This window comes from Tupaia chinensis, unplaced genomic scaffold (genome assembly GCF_000334495.1).
Source record: "Tupaia chinensis unplaced genomic scaffold, TupChi_1.0 Scaffold143596_1, whole genome shotgun sequence".
Lineage (NCBI taxonomy): Eukaryota > Metazoa > Chordata > Mammalia > Scandentia > Tupaiidae > Tupaia > Tupaia belangeri.
Genome location: NW_006203442.1, coordinates 291,685 through 299,903, shown reverse-complemented (window position 1 = coordinate 299,903; position 8,219 = coordinate 291,685). Strand labels below are relative to the sequence as shown.

The 8,219-nt window shown below is 58.4% G+C and overlaps 1 long non-coding RNA gene across 1 annotated transcript; it reads left to right on the top strand.

Annotated features, from left to right (window-relative positions):
• Nucleotides 1-4,395, top strand: LOC106733355 (uncharacterized). The gene is made up of 3 exons (XR_001369473.1): nucleotides 1-57; nucleotides 2,304-2,511; nucleotides 4,337-4,395. It is a non-coding gene; the product is annotated as an uncharacterized LOC106733355 (long non-coding RNA).
• The last annotated feature ends 3,824 nt before the right edge of the window (nucleotides 4,396-8,219 follow it).

Here is an 8,219-nt window from a genome sequence, read left to right as displayed (position 1 = left end):
GCCTCGGGCAGCGCCCCGAGTAGCAGCGCCCCGCAGGGACTGCAGACTCAGGACTGGGTAAGCCGGGGAGGTCGCCGCCGCCTCGCCCCGCCCCCTTGGGAGACCCTGGACGGCGGCGGGTGGGCCTGGGCCTGGGGGTCGCTTGGCCCGGCCCGGGGTGGGCACCAGGTGGGCCCCCCGGGGCTGCGGGGCTGTGCCTGCAGGGCTCTGTGCCAGGGTCTCCTGAGCGGAGGAGCCGGTGCGGTAGCCTCAGAGCAGTCGCCTCCTAGAGGCAAAATGCAGAAACAGAAAGACTGCTAACCACTTCACAAAGACTTGAGTTACTACTTTCTGTTTTGTAAAAGAAGATTGAACAAGTGAATAAAACCTACTGCAGAGTTCTCAGACTGAAGGCTGTCAAACTACATCCAGAATCTGCTCAACTAATTCAGTGCTCAACTAATTCCCCTTTCTGTATGTTGGAGGAAGTAAATATATGTTACTACAGCATACATTTTTATAGAGTTGATGGCAAGACTACTGTTGTTCAACTTGGATTCTTTGCACATGGCATGCATTGACTGGGTTCTTCTATCATTTCACATAGACCTTTTTGCTTTCTCAGCTGGAAGTCAAGGACTAGGTTGATGGAGCACATGACCACTAATTGTAAAGGAAAGAAGAGTTTACTTCTATAAATGTCACTTCAACCACCAAAAAGAAAAAAAAAAAACAAAAAAAACAAAAAACAGGGAACCAGCAGTTAGCATAATGGCTATGTTGCTGGACTCCCACGTAGTCGACCGCAGTTCACGTCCCGGACCCGGGGGCTTAAACTCATGCCGGGAGCGTGTGCGTGCGTGCCCAAGATCCTGAGAGTAGAATGGAGGAGAAGGGATTGCGGCATGGCCATCCCCCTGGGGGGTGATTTCTCACTTTCTGTCTCTCTGTCTCTCTCCATCTGACTGGCAAGTGCACGTGCCATATAGCAAAAAAAAAAACAAAAAACAAAAAACAAAACCTCTCCAATAAAAAAAGAAAAGAACAAAAAAAGCGAAAGTGGCTTGTGCCATGCAGGTACTGGGGACACTGCGGTCTCCAAGCTGCAGTCCTCGGGCTCTGGGACTGACCTCTCATTAGATCAGCCAGATTGCACATGGGGGGCCGCCTGCTGGGTGGGCAGCCCAGGGTGTTGGACAGGACATGCGGGCCCAGCTGCGGGGGTGCGGGAGTGGGGGACAGAAGAGAGGCTATGGAGCAGTGGGGCTGGTGGCCAAGGATGCACCTGTGTGTGGGGACGTGGCTGACTCTCCCAGCCCTCCGGTGCTGGGCTCTGCTCTCTGCCCCCCCCAACCCCCCCACTCTCAGGCCCTTGGGGAAGTGAGAGCTGCTGGCTGTGACCCTCGGGTGCACGGACTTCCCTCTGTCCCGTGCAGTGCCCTGTCTCCTTGCCCGCCTTGGGTGAACACCCATCACACATGCAGCTGTGGGGAGGTGAAGCCGGCAGGTGCAGTCCTTTCTAACTGCTGGGGAGGGACGGCCTTTTTCCTCGGTGCCCAGAGCTGTGAGAGGAGACGGAGGCGCCTGACCACGGGGACAGGCAGGACTTCTGTCCAGGCAGAACATGGCCGTGACAGTTGCCAGGAGACCAGCCAGCCGCTGGCGTGGTGTTTGAGGCAGCTGCATCCTGGGCCTGGTGACTTGGGCAGCACACCAGATGCGTGTGCGTACAGTCCCAAGTCCCAGGAGGAGACAGAAGGGATGGCGGTGTGGCCGTCCCTCTGGGCATGCTTTCTCACTTTCCGTCTGTCTCTTTCCGGTGAGCTCACATGCCCTATGGAACAACCTAAATAAATACGTAATCCAGCGTAATCCCTGGCTTTTTACAAAGCAGACTTCACGAATCTCAGCGGCTTTAATTCTGTGTTTTGTCGTACACATGCAAGTGCACGTACATTCCCACGTAGCAAACTGCGGTTCGAGCCTGGACCAAGGACTTGGAAATTATGGTGGGCCTGCATGCGTGCAAGCGTGTGCCCCAAACCCTAAGAGGGGACTGGAAGAAAAGGTCGTGCATGGCTCTCCCTCCGGGGGTGACTTCTCACTTTCCTCCTGTCTGTCTGGTGAGCACAAGAGTGCTCTGCAGAAACAGCTGAGCAGTAGGGCACAGCGCCCAGGCTGACAGAGTGCGAGGCCTGGCCTGGGTGGGCCTGTGCGCCCGAGCCCGGGACCCTGACGGGGGAGGGCTGGGGAAGGACTGCAGGCCCAGGCCTGTGGGGGACGGCCCTCGTCCACGTGCTGACACGTGCGTGCACACCCTCCAGCACTGAACACGTAACCTAAGAAGGACAGCATGCCTGGACCTCGCGTGGGGTTGCAGGGGCCAGAGCCAGAGGGCTCAGTCCCAGCAGGAGGACAGGCCCAGCGAAGGCGCAACGCCGCCGAGGCAGCTGCCCATGGACCCGCACCTGAGGGAACGAGTGAGCATGAACTTTGTGCCCGGAAGATCATCTCATATGAGGAATGACAGCGGTGAGCAGGGGAGAGTCTGCCCATTCAGAGAGCAGACTGCAGGGCGGGACAGCGGCAGGACTGGGTGCAGGACCCTGGCAGCTGAGGAATGAGGGGCGTGGCGGGCTGAGACGGAGCCGCCCGGGGCACACGCCAGCACACTGGTTCTGTGCGCAGGAGAGGGGGTGTGGGTCATTTCGGAGCACACCTGAGCACAGGAGGACCAGGACCAGTCTTTGGAGTGTGGTGGGGCGGGGACAGCAGTGCGGCCCAGCCTTCGAGCGGGGAGGGAGAGGGAAAACAGGTGGGGACATGCACAGGTGGGATTCATGGCCTAAAAGCGCCTGCACGTGCCTGCTGAAAGACACCGCGCCCCCCGGGTCCACCATGTGTGTGGTGTGTGGTGTGCACGGCCGCATTCCCAGCAGGGCATGAGGACGGCTCTGGGCGGCCCTGTGCCCTTCACGCCCTGCTTCGTCAGCACGCTCAAGTCTGGGTGAGTGCACCCCAGCCCAAGAGGGGACTGGACAGACACGCTCTTTTCTACTGGCTGCTCCCGGCGTGCTCGCTGAAACATGGGCCGGGTAGACCCCCTGGAAGCTCGGGCACTAGGAGGAAGGAGCGGCAGTGAGGGTCTTGGAGCGAGAAACGCCTTTCTAGGGACCAAGCGAAACCCTTGGAGGAAAGCTGACGAATCTGACTTCAGAGCCCTTACCGCTCGGTGTGATCAGGGACAGGGAGCGCTAGGGATGGTCTGGGAGAAAATTCCTGGAATGTTTACCTGCCACCTGTGCTCAAGAGCACCACCAAGAGGCCAGCAGGTGGGGTGGTGGCTACGGCGCTGGACACTCCCAAGTGCCCAAGTTGGAGTTCTGACCTGGTGGCTTACTCACTTTCTCTGTGTCTGTCTCTGGTCAACTCAAAATAAATGAATGAATAAGGAAATGATTCTTTTCAAAAAAGACAATAGATCTATTTTTAATTTTTAAAAAATTGCTTTATTGGGGGTCCAGCAGGTGGCATGGTGGTTAGGCACTAAACATTCCCACATGGCTGACCACAGTTCAAGTCCTGAACCTAGCAGCTTAACTTTCTCACTGTCTCGCGCTCTCTCTGGTCAAATTAAAATAAACGAACGAAGAAATAAAATTAAATAATTCCTTAAAAAATAATTATTTTATTTAACTTGTATTTATTATTATTTTTTATTTGACCAGAGAGAGAGACACACAGAGATAGGAGGAAAGTGAGAAAGACACAGAAAGGGAGAGGGAAAATGAGCAAGACACAGAGAGAGAGAGAGAGGGAAGTGAGAGACAGGGAAGTGAGAGACAGGGAAGTGAGAGACAGCGAGAGAGGGAAGTAAGAGACAGAGGGAAGTGAGAGACAGGGAGAGGGAAGTGAGAGAGACAGAGAGGGAAGTGAATCTTGGTTGGCCATGTGGGAGTCCAACATCCCTAATCACCACACCACCTGCTGGCCCCTAAGAAATCTGTCTTTAAAAGGGACTAGGAAAGTGGGTAAATGTGATCTTGAGGTTTGCTTGTTTTAATAGAGATCTTCGCTATAGGTCGTTGTGCTTACAGAGAGACAGAAAGCGAGAAATCAAGCCCCAGGGGGATGGCCACGCCGCAATCCCTTCTCCTCCACTCTTCTCTCGGGGTCTTGGGCATGCACGCACACACGCCTGGCATGAGTTTAAGCCACCGGGTCCGGGACTCGAACCACGGTTGACTACATGGGAGTCTAGCGACGTAGCCATTACACCAACTGCTGGTCCCCAATTCATTACTTTTACTCATCCCATTTTGAAACTTTTGGTGAATCTCTTTTGTTCCTTTCCTAGCTTCTTGAATAATGTGCCTGGTCACTGGGACTTCTCACGGTGCACTCAGAGCTGGCGGTCACCCTCCGAGGGTGACTTTGGCTCCCCTGGGGGGTTGTGTGTTCTGTCCTGTTGTTATAATAAACTGGCAGTTCGGTCTTGATTTTTCTCTGAGACTCAAGACTTCATCAGAAGGGTGTGCTGGCACGTCTGTGTCGACGGGTGCCGTCGGCCCTGCTGTCCACGCCGATCCTCCCTGTTTCCGTCCGCTGTCGCACTGCTGAGGTCCGGCCCTGGACTGGGTGACATGAAGAAGTGAGGTGGGCCACTCAGTGGCATGTGGTGAGGTGGCTGAGTCCCCGCTTATTGCCCCGTGGCTTGAGAACCACGCCATTGTGAATGCTGCCCAAACCCTGAAAGGAAGGAGGCGGGGCTATCCCCCAAGGGTGCATGTTTTCTTTCTTTATTATTATTTTTTTTTTGAGATTTTTTTTTCCTGCCAGACAGACAGAGACAGAAAGCGAGAAATCACCCCCCAGGGGGGATGGCCACGCTACAATCCCTTCTCCTCTCGGGATCTTGGGCACGCACGCACATGTGCCTGGCGTGAGTTTTAAGCCACCAGGTCCAGGACTCGAACCATGGTCGACTACATGGGAGTCCAGTAACATAGCCATCGTGCCAACTGCTGGTCCTGGGGGCTCTCTCTCGCACACACACCCTCGGCAAATTAGAACAAGGAAGGGTTACTCAGCTCCTGTTTTGGAGGGCCGAGGGCTGGGCCGACTCTTGGAGGGTCTGTGGCGGGCAGGGTGCGGGCCTAGGGCAGAGCGGCCGTCTGGATGCGTGGAGGCCCTGCCCTGGTGATTTGGTCACATCCCAGGGCCCCATGACGAAACTGAGTCTCCACTGAACCCCTTCACAATACACTTGGCTCCCAACACGCACTTTTGAGGCTCAGACCGCACCCACAGCACAGCCGTACTCACGTGGCTGGAGCCTGCCGTGTGTCAGGCGGTGTGTGCTGTTGCCTAAGCATGGCCAGTGTGTGTGACAGTCGTCCGTGGTCAAAGGGTTTGAGGCCAGCCGGTGGGGTGGTGGCTAGGACGCTGGGTCCCACGTGGCTGACCGCAGAGCTCGAGTCCCAGACCCTGCAGCTTGAGAAACATGCCAGGAGCGCGTGTGCATGCCCCAAATCCTGAAGGAGTGGAGGAGGGCTGCTGTGTGACCATGTCCCCGGGTGCTGCTTCCTCACATTCCTGTCTCCCCAGCAAGCACAGAGGCCCCCTGGCAGATGAAATTTAGAAAGAGCTCGGCCTATGTCCCCTATGTGTGGTCAAGTAGTCCGTTACTTACCTCGTTCTTCCTTCCGACTTTGCTCCTGCTCTGAAAACACAGGTGTGCACGGCTCACCACAGCAGGCCTGGGCCCTCTCGGCTCTTGTAGGCATTCCTTCCTCTTTCTTTAAAAAATAAATCACGACAGAGTGAGTGCTCGGGCACGGGCCGTGCGGGGTGCAGTCCCACAATGACCCCGGCCCTCCAGCCACAGAAGCTTGGGCCAGCTGGGGATCGAACTGGCACGGCCGTGTGGGGCCCAGCTTCTCAGCGACGCACTGTGCACCAGGAGCTAGCCCTCGCAGGCGCTTATGGTGCCGTGAATAAGCGGCGTGCCCGTGCTCAGGCTGCCACTGGGTGCCTGCCCATTCTGTCAATGGCCCGTGGTGGAGACAGGGTCAGTCCTCTCCCCCACGCACCTCTGTGGGCCGCGCTGGGCTTGTCTGGGGGTCTGCTCCCAGGGCCGGCCGCAGCGGGACTGCACGCCCTGTCGCTGAGCCCTGGGCCCATGCTGGCAGGTGTCCACCCCTGACAATTCCTTGTTCCCACCACCCTCTTCTTTGCCCTGCAGCCCCGTGACCTTGACTTCTTTCCCAGTGTCCAAATCTGTGGCACTCCCCCCACGGGTGACCAGACAGTGAGTCCTCGAGAGCCCCAGTCTCTGCCCGGGAGCCCAGCTGCACCTTCGGCCTGGCACGGCCCTGCTGTCTGGCCTGCAGTCCGCTGCAGGCCCTGCGCCCTGGCCCTGGGCTCCGTCCCCCACAGTGCTTGTTTTGCTTGCTCTCATCTGGGGTGCGAGAGCCTCTGAGCCTTCCCAGACTCGAGAGTGAGAGTGTCCTTGTTCTCTGCCACGTTCCAGGGCATGGCAGCCAGCCGATCCCAGCTCGGGCCGCCTTTCTGTTTCACTGTTTGCTGCAGTGCTGCGCACTCCCCAGAGAGAGGGAGACAGGGCGAGGGAGGGAGCACCCCAGGGAGACGGCCTCTCTGCAGCCCTCCTCCATCTCATCTCTGGGTTTGGGGCACATGCACACGTGACAGCGTGTTTTTCAAGCCACTGGGGTCTGGCACTTAAACTGCCAAGTGGGCCATGTGGGGCCCAGCAGCCCGGACCCCCAGCCCCACCGGCCCCCAGGGTGCTCACGCTGCTGAGGGTGCGGCTCCGTGCTTTGTGTCTTGCAACCCTGAAGCCCTTCAGCCACTGCGCACCATCTCCCTGGCCCTCACCAGTTCCCGGCAAGCTCCGTTCTAGTTTCAGTCTCTGCGGACTGGACTGCCCTGGTACGCTGTCTGAGCGTATCACAGACGTGGCCTTGCGGCTCCCTCCATTTGGCGCGGGTCTGCAGGGTCCATCTCGGAGTTGCGGCGTGTTCCTTGTGCAGGCCGCCGGCCCCCAGAGCTGCCCGCGGCCAGCACGTGCAGGTGCTCTCGCCGTCTGGCTGCTGTGGTCGGGCTGGTGAGCACTCGGGCCAGCAGCTGGCCTGTCCTGAGCGCGTGCGTCACCCGAGAGGCTCCAAGAGCTGGCTCTGCAGGGTGAACCGGCTCCTCTGGACGCAGCAGGGAACTGCAGAGTGGGGCACGGGCGCAGGGCGGCCATTGCTTCCCGGGTTATCTTTTGAAGACCAAGTCCCTGTGAGCTGCCTTGGAACTCCCACATCGACCAGAAGCCCATTGCAGGCGCGGTGGCTGCTCACAGGCGGAGCGGCTGTGGTGAGCGTCCTCCAGGAAGCACATCTGGAACAGCACTGGCTCCTCATGCCACAGGGTGCAAGGCCTCGCTGGAGGCAGAGGTGGGAGGAGCGGAGAAGCACCCGGGTGGGGCGTGGTCTCCGCAATCTCTTCTGCACTCCTCCATGCTGCTGGGATTTGGCACACACATGTGCCTGCTGTGCTTTCCAAGGCACCGGGTCGGGACTCTCGCTGCCTGGCGCCTCCTGCTGAGTGTAGGGCCTTTCGGGACTTCCCCCTCCCCCCCTCCAGCGCTTCGCCTGAGCTTCCCATGTGACCAGTGTGGTGCCTGTAGGATAATTCTACTTTTAAAAAAGAATTATTTATTTACTTTTATTTATTCATTAATTTATTTCAATTTGATCAGAGAGAACACAAAGAGGGGTAAGTGAGAAAGCAAGCCACCACCAGGTCCAGGACTCGAACCGTGGTCGGCCATGTGGGAGTTTTCCAGCGCCCTAACCACCTTAGCCCGACTTTAGCCTGGCCCTGCCCCGCCCCCAGGTCCCCTAGCAGGACCTGGCAGGACAGCGGTCTCTGGCTGCACAGAGCTGGGGACCTTCAGGGCAGCTCCCGCATCTCCATCCTGAGGCAGGGTCCTCGGCCCCGCCTCCACCGGTCCCCGCTGGGCCTCCTGGGCTGGGCCTGCTGTCCCCACGACCTGACTCTCACGTACGTCAGGGCCAGGCAGGAGCGCCCGGCGCTGCAGCGGGCTCCCTGGGGCACGCAGGCGGGCCGTGCTCCAGCCCAGGGTGCCGGCTACAGGGCCGCACAGCCTGGGGCAGGGGCAGGTGCTGGTGGGCTAGGCCCTGCGCTGGGGCAGGGGTGCTGGAGGGCGCGAG